Source organism: Haemorhous mexicanus, chromosome 2, assembly GCF_027477595.1.
Source record: "Haemorhous mexicanus isolate bHaeMex1 chromosome 2, bHaeMex1.pri, whole genome shotgun sequence".
NCBI lineage: Eukaryota > Metazoa > Chordata > Aves > Passeriformes > Fringillidae > Haemorhous > Haemorhous mexicanus.
In genome coordinates this window covers 105129988-105149241 of record NC_082342.1, presented here as the reverse complement: position 1 = coordinate 105149241, position 19254 = coordinate 105129988, and the positions used below count along the sequence as shown (strand labels likewise).

The window sequence follows — 19254 nt, the reverse complement described above, 5'->3', positions numbered from 1 at the left end:
CTTCTGCTGACCTCTCACCCTGCTCATGACAGCCCAGAGGACCAAGGCTGCCTCAGTCCCTCCCAACAACCACCTGGGCTCCTTCATTCCCCTGCAGAGGAGAGGGCAGGAGAGCCTTGGGGCTGTTCTACAACCCTGCAGGAAGTTCCAAAGAATTCTCACTGCTTTTCTTTTGGGGAGGGCTGATGTATATTTTGGAAAACATCAAAGTGTAACTGCAATGTGCTTACACTGTCTTTTTATTTGGCGGAGGGAGGGAAATAGAAGGCTTTTCTTAATGTGCATCTGGATTTGCCTCTTAACTAGAAATATTTCCATTTGGAAATATTGTTAAGCCAATTAAACGTGCCCTGGAAAAAAATTACTTCATTGCTTATCCTAATGGATATTTTATTTGATTTATGTATTCAAGTTCTAGTCATATCACTTGCACGGATGAGATTTCACAATTGCTATTGATTTCTATAAAGAATTTTTTTTTGTTATAAAACTGTGTGATGTAACACTTTGAATATTTTTGCCAGTGAATATCAGTCCAAGGGTGGTGATTCCTCTAGTTTGCCAGTAATCCACAAAGACAAGCATAACAATTTCAGTGAAGTATAATATTGGTTAGAATTTTAATTTTTCTAAGGTTCCCTTTATTTGCATCGCTGTCAAATTGGTGATAGCAACAAAGTAATTTCTTCATACATACTATTAATTTCACTCTTGTTTCAAATTCCTTGTTTTCTTCTGAAGAGTTCATAGTTATATAAATACTTCAAGAGTACAGAGAAAAATTATGTAGTGCAGGAGCTGTCAAGCTGAAAGAAGATGAAACTACTGTGTATGACTTCATTCCTTCATAATGGACATTATATGCTTCAGTTTAGTGTACCTGAGGAAGTGTATTGAATGTTAGCCTCAGCTGGATTTCCCCTTTTCCTCCCCCCCACCATTTGCTACTTTGGCTTTTCCTTTTACAATTATTTTTTCTCTGTTTCCACATTATGTTTATACAGCTGCCATTACAGCTTCTTTTACTACAGCCATAGTGATAAAAATGTAGAAATCTTCCTCAATTCCTACTCCATTTACCTAGGATATTACAGCTGCCCTCCAAAGAACAAAGGAAACTGATTTTAAATAGTGGCCCTAAACTTCTTACAAATTACAAACTTGCTTCTAAGTATATGAACAACATTTTTCTTCCCTGTTTGCTTTATCCTTAGCCACATCCAAGTACCTGGGCTTCAAGCTGGACAAAGAAATCAAGCACACACCACTTTCTTACAGGTATGAGCGTTATTGGTTTTGTGGGAGGAGAAAAGTGGGAGGAGAAAAATATAATGAACTGGGTGTCATTCATAATGAGATAAAATATTTCACTTTTATGGGGTGAAAAGCATGTTAATTTTGCAGTGTTCTGCATTCTGAGTGTTTGGTAACATATTGGAAAAGGCAGTTGCCTGTTCCCAAATTCTGCTCTCAGGACAGAGCAGCGCAGTGTGTGATGGGGGCTGGGCTCCTCTGTATGGGGGCAGGATATTGATCTAAAACTGCACTCCAGAGCAGCTCAAATTCCACTGACAGAAAATCAACAGGAATTGAAAGATGTAAGCCTTGCCTACTAAGTGTGACTTTGAGGTGTTGGACTGGAGCATAGGAACACACTTTTTATAATTCAGAGGTGGCTTGCTTGAAAAGAGCCTGTTTCCTTGGATGGGCAATTATGGATTAACGCCAGAGCTGATTTTGTCAGGCCTTCATTGCTTTCTGGATAACAAAAGGTCAAAGCTCACCAGAAAGACTGAATTTCTTTGTCTCAGCTGATGATGAGCTGGATGAGAGAAGAAACTTTGTCTTCTGCATAGAAAAGCCTGCACTTGATGGCTCAAAACACCCTCAAGTGAGAGTCTGGGCTTGTGATGCCTTTAGTGAATGAAAACTGCTTGATTCATGCTGATTAATCAGCTTAATAGTTTCACTTGGTGTAAATTAAAAAAAAAAAAAAAAAAAAAAGAAGAAGCAAAGGTGTAGTTGTCAGCTGTATGAACTTGTGAGGAGGCATTTCAAATACCTTCATACATACCAGCTGTATTAATGTGAGAACAGATGAAGAGTAGGCATTTGGGTGAAAGATTTAAACACAGACAGCTCAAACAGTAACATTTTTCATGTGGTATTTCAAGTGTGTTGTTTCATTGTTCCTTCATTTTTTGGCTTCTGTAGATTTCTTAATTGTCAGATTGCAACTAGAAGATTAACTACAGATGCTAATGGTAATCAGATGTTTTCATGTATTAATCTACTACAGACAGACTTTGAAAGAGAAACAGAGTGGGATTGCAATGCCTATTTACTTCAGTCTGGAGTACTAAGAATATATACAAACGATGTGTGGCAGAAAATATCTTTACTTTTTTTTTTAGGTAGCAAGGGAAGATGTTACGATGTGAATGTACCTTTGGTACAGTCAGCTCAGAAGAGGAGATGGCTCATGAATGATTATTCGAGTGATAATGCAAACTTACTGCACATGGGAGGGATGGAGGCTCCCTTAAGAGCTCTGTACTGAGGAAGGCAGCTGTTGGACTCCACTCTTACCACCCCATGAGGCAGGGGTGTTGCAGGTGCCCCAGAACCGCAGGGAAAACATCACTTGTAATCTGCATTTCATCAACATCAGAGAATTCACATAGGAGTGGAAAGAAAAAATAAATAAAAGTTGACGCACATCCATTGGAGATGAATTTTTAGGGAACTAGTTGTTTTAATTGCCGGGATGATTCCTTTAAACTAGCACATCCAAGAGTTAAACAGCTGGTCAGTGATTTTGGTCTCATAGAAAACAGATGTTTGAGCACAGCGCGAGAGCAGCAGAAGGCAGGCTGGGGGTTTGAAAGCAGCACATTCTGCGGGGCTTGGAGAGAACCCAAGGCCACATCCTGCAGCCTGCACCCAGCTGATAAGCTTTCCTCTTGGGAGCAGCTCCCTACACAGCATGTGCCAGCCCTGGCAGTCAGTGGTTGCCCTCAGGATTAGCAGAATCTCAGCATTGCATAATTCCTTCACATCTGTAACACATTTCTTCCTGCTAGCTCTATAAAAGGGAATTCCTTACTATCTACGGCCTTGGATTTGGTTTGCACCAGAAATCAATTTCATTTGCAGTACAAAATTTAGTTTTTAGCTGCTTTCAAATAAAAATGTCGGATGAGGAATAAAGTTAATAATTATGAGCATGTAGCCCATCCAAAGAACTCTTTTGTCTTTATGGTCATAGGTTACAAATTACTTACATATTAGAAGAGCAATAAAGATGGGAAGCTGGGTGTAGTGAATCACCCCAAATTACACATTAAATGCATCATACAGGTGTGTATGAATAGGCCTGTAGATGAGTGGTCAGGATTGTATTCCATTGCTGTAATCAGCATGCTGGATCTTGGCCCTGGATTGCTGGAAGAATGACTGGAGATGATCATGGCATGTGTATAACAGGAACCTAGTGAGCAAATATTTTACACTAGCAAAGGATTAGGGTAACAAGGTTATCCATGAATGAACTCAAGCTGTGAATGAGTTAGGAGATGGTGGCTCTGATTTAGCAGATCACTTTAATCACAATACACTTATCTATTCTTGCATGATGACAGCTCCATGCATATTTGTAGAGAGAGTTTCTAACCCAGCCTTCTGTGAATGCATGAATGCAGTAAGTGGAGGTGGGTCAGGAGTATTCTAGCTGCCATAAACCAAGTCACTTTTGACCTGTTGTTTTTGAGGTAAGTTCAATATCATGGGGATTTTGAATTTAATCACACATATAGGTACACCTCATCCTTTTAAAAAGAGTCATCCTGTGTTTCTTCTGTCTCTACATATTACAATTTCCACAAGAGATAATTGCTTTCAAAATGCTGAGTAAGAATTGGTGTAATGTCTTACCTTAATGAAACCCAAAATAAGGTAAGGTTTGATTTGCTTGACAATTTTTATGAGACTCTCTTTTATACTCTAGCTAAAACTGTAGTTACTTTAGTTGATATGTCTCAAATAGAAGTGACATCCTAAAGTTCTTTATATTGCAGCTTCACAGCAAGATTATTGGTTTTTATTAACTTTGGTCTAATTTTTCACCAGGTGTTTTATCACTTCTGGCAGATTTGTTTGTTTGATGGTGGACATGATATATTGAAGGGAAGCATTTTGCATTCCATTTGCCACAAGCACTCTTCAGTGAACAATGTAATGTAAAATTTAGTTCCAGGATTTGAGTGATTTTAAAAATAATTTCTTTAAACATTTAAAAGTACAGAACATGGTCCCATAAATTTTAGAAATTATGGTAGGATGATTTTCCTACCTCTTTGCAGCCAAAATATAATAGTTTGCAGTTAACTTATGATAATTCAGAATTGCAGATAAGAACAAAAATAGAAGCCAAACCAGATAAGGCTGATATATTGTCATTGCTCTAGGTGAGAGAAAAGCAAAATTAAGCAATACCAAGCAAAACAAATAGGTCAAGTCCTTTCAGTTTTCCCAATCAAGAGTTCATCTGATAGAAAAGCTGGAAGACGTTTCTTTATCCTGGAGTACCTTTCTGAGAATAAATCATTTGGGAGGATGCAGCACTCTGCTGTAGGGTTATAATTATCCTTGGAGATCTGAGTTGCTGTAACTTTCTCCCGTGACTCTGGAGAATGGTATCAGCCAAATGTATTGAGCCAAGTCTGCAGCCTGGCTTCAGGTGCAGGTGTGGCACCCAGTCAGTGTGTAAGGCAAGCACATGAGACCTGGTGTCAACAGATGCTCACAAATGAGGGATTCAGAGTCTGTAGTGATGTTTGGGAATCAGGCCTTGACTTGGGAGTTAACTGCTGATGGAGATAAGTAGTTTTTAAAGAGACATGGAGTTTATGTATTTCTAGCCTTAAAAGTATATGAGCTGGGGAAAAAAATTACTGAGGTATACCCTTCCTTTTTAAAATGATGAACTTTAATTATAAAAAATGGTTGGAATGGGAAAAAAAGAGGTGTGAAAGGCATGAGAGTACATTTTTGAGAATTTCAGTACTTAAGGACTATACCTCTCCCTGCTGTCAGAGGTGATCACCAAGAAAAATGATTTCTTGCACATGGCAGGTGAAGGGAATGTAGAAAATGTGGTCAGTATAATATAGAGGGATTCCCATCAACTGATTTACTGCAGATATATTCCTGATACCAAATGTATTCCAAAATAGAACTGAAATATTTATTGGCTTGTTAAGTAGTTAGTGAATGTGTGTGTCTTATTTACATATGAATGTTTCTCACTGTGGTATTAATTGAAAATTTGACACACCAAAAATCCTTTTAGTGCTAAGTTATAATTTGATTGCAATATTAACTCACCTGGATTGGTGATCAAAGCATGGAAAAATGTGCAAAGGACACTTAGCTTTAGAATTTGATTAATATTTTAAAATAAGCTACTTTTAATGTGTTCTGATACTAGAGAAAAAATACTCCAGTTGAGGAGTATTGGAATTTACCCAATGTGTACGTAATATTTGGAATAGCATCTCCAGTAAAACTACTCTACATCTCAGATAGTAAATGATGTTTTCTACTGAATGTAATCATTTCTCACAGCAGTAGTGCAGTATTTTGTTCAATACAGAACAAAAGCTGATTCCTTACTTTTAAGGAATCTCTATTGAAGCCTGCATACCTTGGAAAAAACGTGGTAATAATAATGATGGAGGGAAGCTTTCAAAGGTGAAAACAATGTAATACCAAAACAAACAGATTGAATAAAATAGGGAGTAAACTGATCTAAAGGGAAATCTTTTGCTAGAGGTGAATGCTACAGGGTAGCAACTAAGGCATAAAGAGTTATTAGTTAATCTGAAGTTATTTAAGAAATTGATAGAATATCTGCAAGCCTAAGGGACCTGCAGAAAATTTTGGGAGCCCTCATTTCACCTTGAGAAAAGAAGGACACAAATATTTCAATTTGCATGGAGCAACAACCCCAGATGGGATACGCTGTGAATTCTGCAAGTAGTAAGTTATTGGCTTGTGGCATAATAATTCAAAATGTTTCTAGGAAATTGACATTTTCCGGGCAGTATATGAGAGGCAGAAGAAAAATGCATCTGGAAAACAGTGTTTTATTACAGGGCTCAATGACAGCTGAAGGAGTTGCTTGTGACAGTGAGGACTGAATCCACCTGCACCGGAGCCAGTCACACCAGACTGCTACAGTGGAGGCAAACAGACTCACTGGAGAGCCATCCTCATTTCAAAGCACATGCATGTGCTTGGTCTGAGACACTCATACACTTGTTTGTAAAAATCCATAGTTAGAGGAAATGAATCCAGTTATAGGTACCAATAAGTTCCTTAAATAGAGAGTGATTTGGCTCAGTGCAAGCAGTTTCAGAAGCTAAGTGAGGCTTCAGATTTTCAGTGCACAGGACTGTTAGGCTCCCACAGCCAAATCTGGAAAGGCTGGGTTGATATTTACTCTGGTGCTTGTTCTGAGCACATTTGTGCAAGATTCTATATGCACAGAACAGAGGAGTAGCACAGAGCTGCAGTTGTCTGGTAGGGCTGACACACACACACAAATGTACACTTAGCCTTTGAAGGAGCTGCTACACTCTCCTATGGAAGTCAGTCATTGTCCAAAATTACCTTGCTGACTGCAAGTGAGCCATAAGGCAACAGTAAGAATACTCCCAGTCTGTTACACTGCCTTGTCTGGGAGGTTGGAATCAAGGAGAAAAGACACTTTTCTAAATCTGTTCTTGCAGCACCAAAGGCTTACAGACTTTAACCACAGACCCATCTGGGGGTCACTGACCAAGTCTATGAAACCATTCAGTTCAGTTCACTGATGTCCTCTCTATCTGTTTCCTAAAGCTCTGTATATTACACATAGGTTTGGTGTTTAATTGTACTCTAGGGTTGATAACCTTTATTCATACCACGGCTGGCTCTGTGTATGGTTGGTAAATCTGAATTCAACTCTCCTTGAAGCTTCTGTTCAGCTCTCCAAAAGCAGCACTCTGGTGCACGCCAAGAGGACAAGATTTGTGGCAAACGGCAAGATGACAAAATTTGCAAGTATGTGAGATGCTGCACTTAATAAAAACAACAAAAGCCTGTGGTTGAGCAGAACAACGTGCTGGTGTTTTGACAGCTTACTGCTTTCATTTCCTCTTCAGTGTCTGAGCACTGTAGACACCACTGTGCTTTAAAGAAAAATGCCCACAGAAGAGGTTTGTATTATGAGATTGTTATTTACATGCTCAATGTTATATATCAGATCTGTTCTCCCACCTGCTGGAACTGATTTAGGGCCCAGTGCTCTCCGCCCTTTTATCTCTGTGGGGCTGCGTGCCTGCACATTGTTGGGGAGGGCAGGGGCCACCCACAGAGAACAACCTAGAGGGAAAATGTGCCCCTGACAGTGCCCAACCCAGGAGAGGGACCTAGATGTTGTATTGCAGCCTCTGACTGCTCAGCTTTCCTGTGCTCTCTTCATCAATGGATGAATAGGATCATCAGAGCACAGGGACAGTTTTTCCATGTTCATGTCTGCAGTTCTTATTCCCTTGCTAGGAGATTTAGGGCAATCTGTAAGTCTGCTCAATACTTCCAACCAAAACATGAAGCAGTAATCAGAATTTCAATATGTGTGTTACAGTTTAATTGGTCTGGTCTGTGTGTCTCAAGATGGTGGGAATTATTGCTTAATCCTCAGTACTAGAAGAAGGGAAGCAGAGTCAATGGGGATTAAATGTGGTAGCCAATAAAAGTCATACCCTATGAAAATATTACAATTAGAAATGAAAGATAGCCTTTCCAGATAGCTTTCCTTGAGCTCTTACAAATGTTTAGACAGCCTAATCTAACCACATATTTAGAACAGCTATTTTCAGAGAGACCCTTGTGAACTGTGCTATTAGTTAGCATTCTTGGCCCAGGTTAGCAATGGAAAATATTTCTTATCTGATTTGGCTGTATTTATAAGTGAAAGACATGTAATATGTATTTTGTCTTTTGAAACATTTTGATTTACAAAAAAAACCCGTGTTCATAATGTATCAAAAAAATTGCCTGTGAACATTTATGTAATTGTCTTTGATGCTACTCTGCAAATCTTTTGTAAGCAATTTATGTATAAATAGCAACATGTTTTACATATGTAATCTATCTTTATATAGCTAGCTTTCCCCATTTTTGTAAACTGACTTCAGTGTCTGGGACTATAGACAAAGCTCTGTCATTTAACCATGAAGACAAATGACAGCCCAGCAACAGGCCAGAGAAACCACATTTATGTGTAATCAGAAATGATCTTTCATATCACAACATTGCTGTTTCCAGCCATCCCTTTGAAAAGTGAGGAAAGGAAAAATGATCTCATATAAAGTCAAAAGTTCAATATTTTGGCAAAGTTGTAGTAATGATGTGCAATTTAGAATTCTCAGAAAGGACAGGAGAAAATAAATTTTCCAAGGAGTGCATATGCCCTTTCAGATTACTACATAAAAAGTCCTATATGTGGCTTTGAAAAATGGTATTTAATGGTTAAATGGAGATGGAGAGACAGTGGAGACCAGTAGTCCATGCAACAACAAAAGATTTGTGGCCATCCTTCATATCTGGTGTTTGAGAAAAGGCTGTTTGCTCATATCTGTCTTAAAAGAAGAGAGAAAAAAACCTTCTTCCAGTCAACACTAAGAAAGAGTCAATCTGGATGTATTCAAGGGAAAAAAAATATCTTTTAAGGGTTTTAAATGGATTGTAAGAGTAACATACACATTTCTGAGAAAAAAAAATTTCAGAAGTGTTTAGAAAGGACATACAGCCTGATTCCTGCATTTACTTTATTATTTAAATGTTTTTTTTATTCAAAGATCCTGATGATGCTAAACAAAACTTGAACTTCACTATAGTGCATTGACTGACAATGACTGCTCAGTCTGAGGACAAGGTATTTCTGCCCTAATGGTTGTGGTCTGAAGGACATTTCTGAATAAGATTTAAGATGAGAGTTGCTGACATTGTGTCCATAAGCCATAAGTGTTGGTGCATCACCTTCCTGATGCCTCCTTGCAGCATTTGAAGTATAAATTTACAAACCTACTCTCAGTATTTCAGATCAGAAAGCTCCTAAATATTTGATAATGATTGTGTCTTTCATTAATTGGTCATACTTTTCTTAATTTTTATGATACACATCAATCCTTCAGCCTCTGCATTAAATTTGAAGCTGGAATTCTAAAGAGGACCTTTTTCTTTGACATCACCAGGATTAGTTTCACCTGGACTGATCATTTCTCTTTTGCTATTATAAAAATGTAGCTATCCCAGAACAAAGTGCCTTTTCCCAAAAATAGGACAAAAGGACAGCAATAATAGGTCTGTAGTTACACTTAGCATGCTAACTATTCTCCAGATGAGTTTCTTTTGTGTCTGGCCTACTTTTCCAGCCTTGGGGATCTTCTGTAAGACTGAAACAGGGAAATAGTTTCTCTTTGGGGAAGCAAAGTAGACAGCCTCAGTCAGTCATTATGGTTCTTCATGAATCTACATCAGGATGGGATCCTCTCACCCTCTGTCTCATCTGATTTTTTGCTGTGCTCCGATTCCTTTTATGCTGAGGGCTCTTTATTGTAGGCAGAAAAATGGTGGGTGGGGTCTTATGCATGCCACAGAAATATTCTGACTGGGAAGCCCAGCTTGGCAGAAAGATTCCTAAATAATTATCCATTGAAATGTGTTTACTGTACTTGCTTTTGTCCCTCAATAGCAGAAGATAATTAAAATCAGGGAAGTATCATCAAGTAACATTGCTTGTATCAAAGGCCAGTGAAGATTCAGATCTGCCCAGAACATTCCTAATAGCACATATTTCATAAGCCTCAGGGAGTCCCTTGGACTATTAGTGGGATTTTGAGTAAAAGAAGGACAGGATCTCTCCCTGAGGACAAGACACTTGTCCAGAGTGCTTTGGGCCACCCCATCAGGATTGACAGCAGCTTGTCTGAATCTGGGCTATGGAGCATTTGGCCAGAAATCTCCTCTAAGCTGCATGTGATGTTCCTGGGGCTTTAAGAAATAATTATCCCTTTTAAAAGACTTTTTAAACATTATTATCCTTAATGACCTAATTATTAGATCATAATTATGCATGTAGCATGCCTTGGGGCATGGCAGGAAGACACTTGTGCATGTTTGAAGAAGCAAAGCCTGCTTGTAAAGCTCTGTGTGAGGGGAATCAGGGAATCCCCTTGCTTCAGCCTTGGAAAGAGATCTCTGGAATGATCTATTGCCAGAACCACTCTTGGGTGTAACCTTGGAGTGAGCTAACTACAGTGGTCCAAAACAGGACCATGGAGCAAGGTGACTGTGACCTATGGCAGAGGAGCAGAGATCCAATACTCAACCCTCTGCCACTGCCTCTTTAATATCTAACAGATATTCTTAGCTCCCAGTCAATTCCCAGAAAAAATAAATTGATTAAAACCTGCTTATTGGATTAAAATCTGCTTTTTAGTGTCTTTCATGGAGCCCAAAAAGATCAACATCTTCAGCTCTTTAAAATCTTACCTGTCTGAAGACTGTTACTGAAGATTTTCTGTCAAACTGAAGAGAGCAGAGCAGCCAGAATTGAAGATGTAGGTACATTTAGGTGCAGCACATTATGGGGCTTTATTTCAGTGTTTTAAAACCTGTCCAAAGTTTCATATTAAGTTAACTATTACTGTTTTTCAACATGTTACAGCAGTGATCTATTCCCAGAGAGCTTTTGAGTAATTAAGGTTTAATTTACTTTGGACTCATGTCTGCCTGCTTTCTTTGCTTTTTATTTATTTATTTATTTTAATTTTTTTTCTTTAAATAAGTAACTCCTGTTTCAGAATCTAAATAGTGTTCCCTTTTCCTTAATTGGAAATTTTAACTTAAAATTTCTCCAATGCGTTTACAGAATAATACAGCAGTTGATATGGACTTAAGAATAAATATCTCATCATTTCACTTTGTTCTTGTCTTTCCCCTTTCCTTTTAAGCAGCATAGGTTTGCTTTCTGTTCTCTGGCTGCCCTTCTGAACTTGGAGGATTTTTCATGAATACCCTGGCCAAAAGGCAGTGCTGGAGGCTTAAGTTCATGGTATATTCATCAAATACCAACAAGAGGCTAATTCCCAGATGGATAAGGGGGTCTCTCAGAGCTCTTGTGACATTAGAAAACATTCTGATTAAAACCTCACAGTTTATATGGCCAAGTGAGCTCTTCTCCTCTACAGCACTGCTCCTGGTGGGGGATCCATCCAGCTTTCTGTGTTACCTGAGCAGAAGTGCAGACTCCTACACTTGTGAGCAGATGTGGGGGCAGCAGTCTCACCCCTAGAAAAACAAGTTTGCATTGGGTGTGAGACCAGCAGGCTCCAAGATGAATCAATGTCAGGGCACTCTCTGAGCTGCTTCAGGGCACCTCCTGTCCTCTGAGAAGCCTTGAGGGCACCTGAACCCCGATGTCTGCAGTGGATGGGCATGAGGGATAAGTAAGAGATAAGTAGTTTGTTTCACACAGATGACTGGCCAGAGAATGATGGATCTGAGATGTTCATTGGATCTTGCATGCAGCAGAGCTGGAGCAGCATAAACAACATGGGGATGAAAACTCTGTTAGCCAAGCCATCTTTTATTTTGTCTTCAATGGGAAAGATATAGGGTGAGACTGACAGACTGTGTTTGCACTTACACATTATTGGCAGCAACAGGATGTAATAAAAACAGGAAATGGGGGATTTCTTGCAAAAATACAAAACTGCTTTTGTGTTTTAAGTGTCAAAAAATCCTCCTATTAGAGCTAGAGATTAACTTTGCAACATACACACTTTGAAGAATATATTTTCTTATCTAAACATTCAACAGAGATCTCATCTATTCTCCCCTGCTGATGTCAGGGAGCTGATTTGTCCTTTTATTGGCCTAGTATCTGAGAGTGTCAAAGCAGCAAAACAAAATGTAAATAATACCCATTTTATCCTCAAACTCTAAGTTGCACCAAAAGGATTTTATTTTCACATTACTGAACTGTTGTTACCCTAAAGCATCCTCAGATATGTATAAGTCCTGAAATTGACTTTCAGTGCTTTGCAATGGCTGTGTGCACACTTTTGGGATGTTCCCTGCAAGGAGAATTATGCTAAACCCTGTACTGGTTCTCTGACCATCTGCTATGTACGTACATATTGCTCCAAGGATGACACTTCAGGGTGCTACAGAAGTAAGTAGGGAAATCACCTGTAGAAAATAAAAGTATAAATCCATTCCTCATCACCTTCTTGTTGTCCTACTTCCCTGGACTTATACAAGTTATCCTTGGACTTGTAACAAAATTTTCTGCCTCTGAATGTTTTATCTTCTACTTCTCTGCCTGATTTCTCTGATCATTTAGTAGCCTTTATTTGTGAAAATAGCTATATGAGGAGCAGAAGACTCTGTTTAGGAGAAATTCTGGGCAATGGCCATTGTTCCTAAGACTTTTTAATGCTGAAAGTTCCTCCAAAAAGCTTCTTTGTGTTCAATGAAGACAGAAAGAGGCAGGGAGGGTGACTAAAGGTATCTTTAGGCTGTCTTGTGTGGGACTTAGCCTTGGAGTTCCTTGCTGGCCTTGAGAGCCAGGATGTTTTCACAGCATCCTCTGGCTGTACTCACTGGGTCAAGAGTCTGGGGCTCTGGCACAGAAACTGCTGCCAGGGCATTGTTTCTTCTTATTTCATGGCCACATCTCCCTGACAGGACATCAGAACAAAGAAGCAAGAAAAATCTGAGCCTTGGAACTTGGCCAGACACTTGAACTTGAAGTATTCTGTATTGCATTTAACCAATAACTTTTTTTAAGCAGACTGGATATGATTAGAAAGTCTAGAAAAAGTCCAAAAGCCAATTGTGATTAGATGTGACTGTGAGACTATTTATATTCTGTTCTGATAGAGAAAGTTATGCCTACAGTTCCACCAGCTGCTTGTGGGAGCCAGTGGCAAATTCTAGTCTGGTGTGTGAAGTGCAAAGATGAAACTAACCTTACATTTTCCACTCCTGACACCAAGTCTGCCTTCCTTCAAGGAGTGTTGTGATAACATGAGTGAAGCTCTCCAGGAGCACTTGAAGGTGATTGTGTGGCAACTGCTTATGAAAAATTTGCACAAATTTGCGTTAACTCTTCAGTCCCATAACATATAGTTGCTTTTCAACCTCTGAGAATACAATAGTCACTAGAATAAATGAGGATTTTTCTCATGTAAAAGATGTTTCCTTGATGTCTTGTAGCTGCTCTTTGGCACCATGCACTCTACAGTCACTTGAATTATATTGCTGTGAGACTCTACAGGATGAGAAGAAAGTAAATGTTTGAAGTTCAAGCTGTAATACTGCTCTGCCATTTGAACTTGCTCAAGACATCACCAGAGACTGCAAGGTTTAGGATGTTGATATCACCTGCAGTCACATCTGTCTCTTGAGAAATTCTGGGCTTGATGTGCACAGTACAACCAATGTCTGTTCAGTTACACAAGTTGGTGCAGGCTGTGCATACCTCAATTCCCAGGGCAATTTAGCAACAGTGCCACGTGTGCTGGAGAAAATGAGAACGTATTATTATTGTCTTCCTTACAAGAACCCGTGAGTTCATTTGATTTGCTTGCAACATCTTCAGGATTCTGTAATCTGGATACTCACTGTGCTTTGCAGTTACACTTCCTTTTCTTGCTGTTCAGTAGCTGAGGATGAAGCCTCAGACTGAATGTAGCCATTGAACTCTGGATGTTGAATCCATCCTCTTGGTAACTGCTTCCTGCCTTGGCTTTGTGAACTGTTTCAGACCTGACAGTGAACCTCAGATGTACCTGAACACCAGCCAGTGCTTCACAGTCAGTCTGGAGGCAAGGGCCTGGCTACAGTCAATGGAAGATGTGAAGGATACCATCCAGTCAGAGTTCCTCTTCTCCTTCCTTCTCTCTCTTCTGCTTCACCTATCCCCTACCTCCCCACCTTTTCCTTTCCCTTTCTTCTCCTTAACTGCAAGACCTGTTTCATCTTTATGTTCAGCTTCTCCCACATCTCTGTAGAAAGAAATGAGAACTTATGAAACAACAAGTGAAACAAAGGCTTATGAAAGCTACTACACATCTTTGTAATTAAAGTTTGATTATTGTTTCAGTTGTGCCCTCATTAAGCGGTATGTAAACACAGATGGATGTGAAGACAAGCAGACACAGAGCTCCCATTATTGAAGATAAATATGAATAACAGGAATCCAGAGAGAGCTCTTGCTCTCTGGATCATGTATCTTTGTGTAGATTAGGCTTCTTAGAAGTTGGAGTTACCCAAACAGACACAAAGGAAGTACTGAGACAAAAGAAGCACAAATTTCTTCACACTTGATATAAAGTTGTTGCTCAGCACAGCAGCCATCCCAGAGAGTTTTTCTGTCTTTCCATGCATTAGATATTACAAATGTGAACTACTGAAGGGTAACAAGGCAGCTGTGCTCTTCATGAGGTTAAGGCAGAGCCTATTCAAAACCAGAGCAGCTACACGGTGTTTACATCTCTCAAAAGCTCAATAAACAGTGTTTGTTTGTGATTTGTATCTGCCTTTTGCTGACAGCGCTCCTCCATTAACAAGGGCGTCCCTCCCTGGAGCAGGGGAGGACTGAGCCAGGGGATGCTGTGGAGGGCTGGGAGTATGCCTGCCCTTCAGCCAAGGGTGTGTTTGTAGCCTGTGTAGACATTCCCTGGTGAACTTTCAGCCAGCTAGATGAAGGTGTGGATAGCAGTTTAGCCACCCAGCCCGGAGCGCAGCGGAGGCACCCTGCGGGATTTCCCCTCTTCCCCAGCCGGTTTTGCATCCTGCTGTGAGCTCCAGTTTGCTGCAGCAAGCAGACAGTTATATGATCTAATTAACTAAAGAATAACCTGAGGAGATGAAGCAGTGTTGGGGCTGGTGAGAGGGACACCTCTGGATCTGGCTCTGTGGTGCTGTCCCCATCACTCCACTAGCCTAGCTTTGGCAGAGTCTCCTTGTGTTCTGAATCTGAGATACTGTGCATGGGGCTTTTCTTTTTCTCCCCTAAATTCTAGAAATCCAGCTTAGCATTAGTGTGATGTTTCAAGTATTCCACTATTTCTCAGAAATTTCTGATACCAGTAGCCACTTTAATAAATGATTTTTTTATTTCAAAAATATTTTTAATTTAATAACTAATTGATAATTTATTTAATAACGTATGTTAAGTGAGAGGGTTGCCATATAACTGCTATGTCATGAGTGTTTATTAAATCTAAGTTAGATCCTTGTTTGCAATATTTTATAAACCCTCCCAATTTTTCTTTTTCTATGTAGTTTTCAAGAAAACAATTTCCTCGGTGTATGAATTAGTTAGAGGAAATATACAGGTCTACTTATAGAATCATCTTGAAAATACATAATGACCTTCATTTAGAATTATGCTGTTCTGAGCATTGTGCCATACTGGAACCTCTAATGGTGTGGAGCTTTCAAGTCTGAAGTTGCTGTCATTGTATTGCAAAGGTTCCATATTGCTAGAGTTTCCTGCCTCCTTGATGTTTCTCGTAGGCAGCTCCTCTAAGCACTGACACTTCCCCTTTCTCACAGCAGCCAACCAGCTCCAGGTCCCTCTCACCTAACCAATCCACTCTTTTATAACACACTTCTTCTTACTGGCTACAGCTGCAGCCTGTTAGAGTCAGGCCTGTTCCCAATCTCTAATAATTGGCTCAGCTGCAATTCCTTAGGGGTAAGATTACTTTCTATACTACCTTTAATTTCTTATATTGTATCCCCCTACATGAAGTAGCTGATGAAACAATACTTTTTTTGAAGTAAAGGCTACGAACTTCCTTTATTTATCTCCAATTTCAACTTTGCAAACTGATCAATTTAATTGGAGTTTATTTAGGGCATATCCTCACAAACCTTCCCTTATCTAAGTAGTCCTATTGATTTATGGTTTACTCTTGTGCTAAAAACCTGAAATATCTTCCTTTGGTGTTTTGTTAAATTTTTCCAAATGAAGAATTTTTTGTTTGTGTGAGGTGTTCCCTTTTAAATTTTATGGCTTATAATGACACTAGTCCAGGCCTTTCTGCAGGTCTAAGTTCTTTTCAGATTACTGAAGGAATTTACTGTCTCACCTGAAAAGATTTCAGCTTGAAAACCATTAGCTGTTCAGCACTGTCAGAAAATTCTTCTGTTCCTTGGGTGTGCATGCATGCAAGAAATGCACAAGTTAAATATCTTGCTGATTTTGTTTAGTTTTAGTCATCTGTACTGGCCTTATTTCTCTTTATGTGCAGCAAAGTCCAAATATAGAATCCCGAATCATGGTGAGGAATCCTAGTAAATATACTGCACTTGGTCTGCCTGTCCTATCATAAAAGTACCAAGAAATGATGATTAATCCATTCATTGACCAAGTTCTGGGTCATTTTTATGTTCTCTTCCATCACAAAAGCAGACAATAGGAATCAGTGATTCCAGGTTTCTGTGCAATGTCAGACTATTACTTTGGAAGAAAGACTCATACTTCAAATGTTATTGAAAAAAATCATACATAATACCTGTAGATAAATAGTTTTAAAGTTTTAATCTGTATTGTTCATCAGTTTCAGACATCAGTGTTGATCAACATTAGAAACAGATTTAACTAAACAAAATGTTAGGCTCTTCTTGCGAAGAGCTGACTCATTGCCACAATATTAATGTATTAGCTGCTTACCCAAAGGTGGCATAAATGTTTGAAATTTCATTTCATTGTGCAGTATTTAGCATTGCTGATGTTTGTGGAGCTGATTATTCAGTTACAAAAGTAATTTAAATAGTCATATAAATTTTATTTAAGCCTCTTTTTAGACATATCACAAAAGAAGTACAAACCCCAAATCCTGCACAGAACTGAGCAGGTGGCTCTCCAACAGCTAACTGAGATAAAAGAAGAAACTAGAGTGTGTGTATTGTTAACTTAGGTTCATAAGTTAAATGAAAACAAAGGTGTCTGGCCAGACAGCAAATCTGTTCACTGCTGTTGCAGGCAGTCTGCAATATAATCCCATCATACTTCTGAGATTCGAGCTCAAACACAAAAGTATTTAAATTGTTCTCAAACACTAGGCAGGAAAAATCATAAGAAAGCTGTGTAAGGAGCAGAGCTGAGGTGGTACTGAAGGGAGAACTGATTCTTATCTGGAATTGAAGAGAGAGACAAGAACCATAGGGAATGGGATGAGCACAGTGATAGAGATGGTGAAAAAAGTTTCCCAGAAATTCATTATCTGAGTTGCTCTCCTGTCCTATCAGCTGGTTTCTCTTGCTTTGCCTTTGCTTTCACTAGCAGCTTTGAACCAGCTTTAAAATCCTCTGCAGCTAACAAGAGGGTTTTTTCCTTTATTTGCTAGTCTTTGTGTCTGAGTCCTAAGGGAGAGACTGGGTAATTTTATGTTCTGCCTGCAGCATCTAACTTCCTCTTGTATAAACGAGTTTGATTCAGTGCCTGAGGGTCAGCTCAGTCTTCCTGCCAAAAAGCCCCCTGAATTCAGAGGTGGGTGACCTTTTCTGATGAATGGTTTGCTTTGAGAAAGATACAGGCCTGGTCTTCCCAAACACTGTAATTTGTAATTCAGAGGTGAATTTGGTAAGTAAGAGCGATGAACTACAACATACAGAAAACACTACAGAGGTGTTTCCCTCTAACATTTCCAAACCAAACAGGCTTAATTGTCTAATGCTAGATTGCTTAGAGTTCCTTAAGGGCAGTTTGTGGGCATTTGGCACCAGCCCTACCAGGGAACAGAGCAGCTCATCCCTGAGCTGTGCTGGAGACAGGCTGTGTAAGGATCCCACTCACCTCCTGTGGAGGCACATATCGCTTCTTGGCTCTCCTGTGGTTCCAGGTCTGTGCTCCAAATGATCCCTTAAATGCAAGGTGAGTATGGCCAGACACTCCCTCCAGTTATCTGCAGGTTGATATAAAGTTTTTTTCATGTAGTCCTAAGCCCACAGAGGTCATTTTTGGTTTGATCCTTTACTCGGAAGCTGTGCACCCGAGGCTGAGGCATATCCATTCCTTTTAGCAGGCTTTCAGCTCCTCAAGGGGATGGACATCAGTATGAGAAGCAAACCAGAGACATTAAATGAGGTCAAGGTCACGGTATGTAAGCATTAGATAACACAATAATTTAAAATGATGAATGAAATAGTTTAAAGAATGTTAATTATAACCCACAGTACAGACACAGGATGGCCCTCGTAGCGTGGGCTGTGCAAAACTGTGTGAATATCTCTGGCAGCTGGGGGCAGAGGAGGTAGGGGGGGAGCAGCAGGTACACTGACAAAGCAGCTTTTTCACTCTCATTTCAAAGAGGTGAAATTCCTGCTGTCCTTGGACTAACCAGTGTGGGGTGGGTGGGGGAAGAAGAAAAAAAAGAGAAATAGATTGCTTTCACAAATCAAGTGGGAAAAGACAAAGCTAAAAATTAATAGAGTTACATACATTTTTTAAAAACCTAAAGACAGTTAACAGACAACAACTGGAAATCTGGATTAAAATTATTTTCTTGCTAAGGTCCATTTTTGGTCAATACTGAAGAAGAAATTATTCAAACTAAGGGTAAGTAGAGAAGTGTAACTTGCATTTAAAACAGCACTTGTTTGGACACCAGAGGTAGGAAACCAGGACTCTGAAGTATTATGTACTTGACTGTTTTATGTTAACAACTGTGGAGTCTGATTCTGCAAACACTAAAACCTGTGAGAGTGGAACTCTTCTTCTGAACACAATATATATGAGTACAGCAATATAGATTTAACATCTATAATTATTGGAGTCTTTGTCCCTGCTATAATTTTAAATTATTGATCTTTGTTTTTAAATTTTTGTTTTAAACTGCAGGAATATACAGAGAAAATACGTACTTATCTTGGAGCAGAAATGCTGGTTGTGTTTTGTTGCAATAAAAAGATACTTTGTCCTTTTATGCTGCAGCTTCATGTGCTTTCTTTTAAAAAGTCACAATCTTGTTTGTTGTCAGAGATAGTTCTTAACTTTGCTTTTTAAAATTTATTCAGAAACCCCTCTGACACATAAGACAGAACACATGAAAGAAAGTCTTTCTCTCTTCTTTTCCCGCCCTCTTTTTTTTTTTTTTCTTTCAGAGAAGTAACATAAAATATGTGTGT

General features: G+C 39.3%; 1 long non-coding RNA gene across 1 annotated transcript in view; it reads left to right on the top strand.

Annotated features, from left to right (window-relative positions):
• The window catches only part of LOC132323952 (uncharacterized), a 45634-nt gene extending 27260 nt beyond the window's left edge, over positions 1 to 18374 (top strand). Inside the window, exons 2-3 of the long non-coding RNA XR_009485477.1 lie at positions 1215 to 1278; positions 2415 to 18374. This is a non-coding gene — a long non-coding RNA (uncharacterized LOC132323952). The remainder of the gene's footprint in view (positions 1 to 1214; positions 1279 to 2414) is intronic.
• The last annotated feature ends 880 nt before the right edge of the window (positions 18375 to 19254 follow it).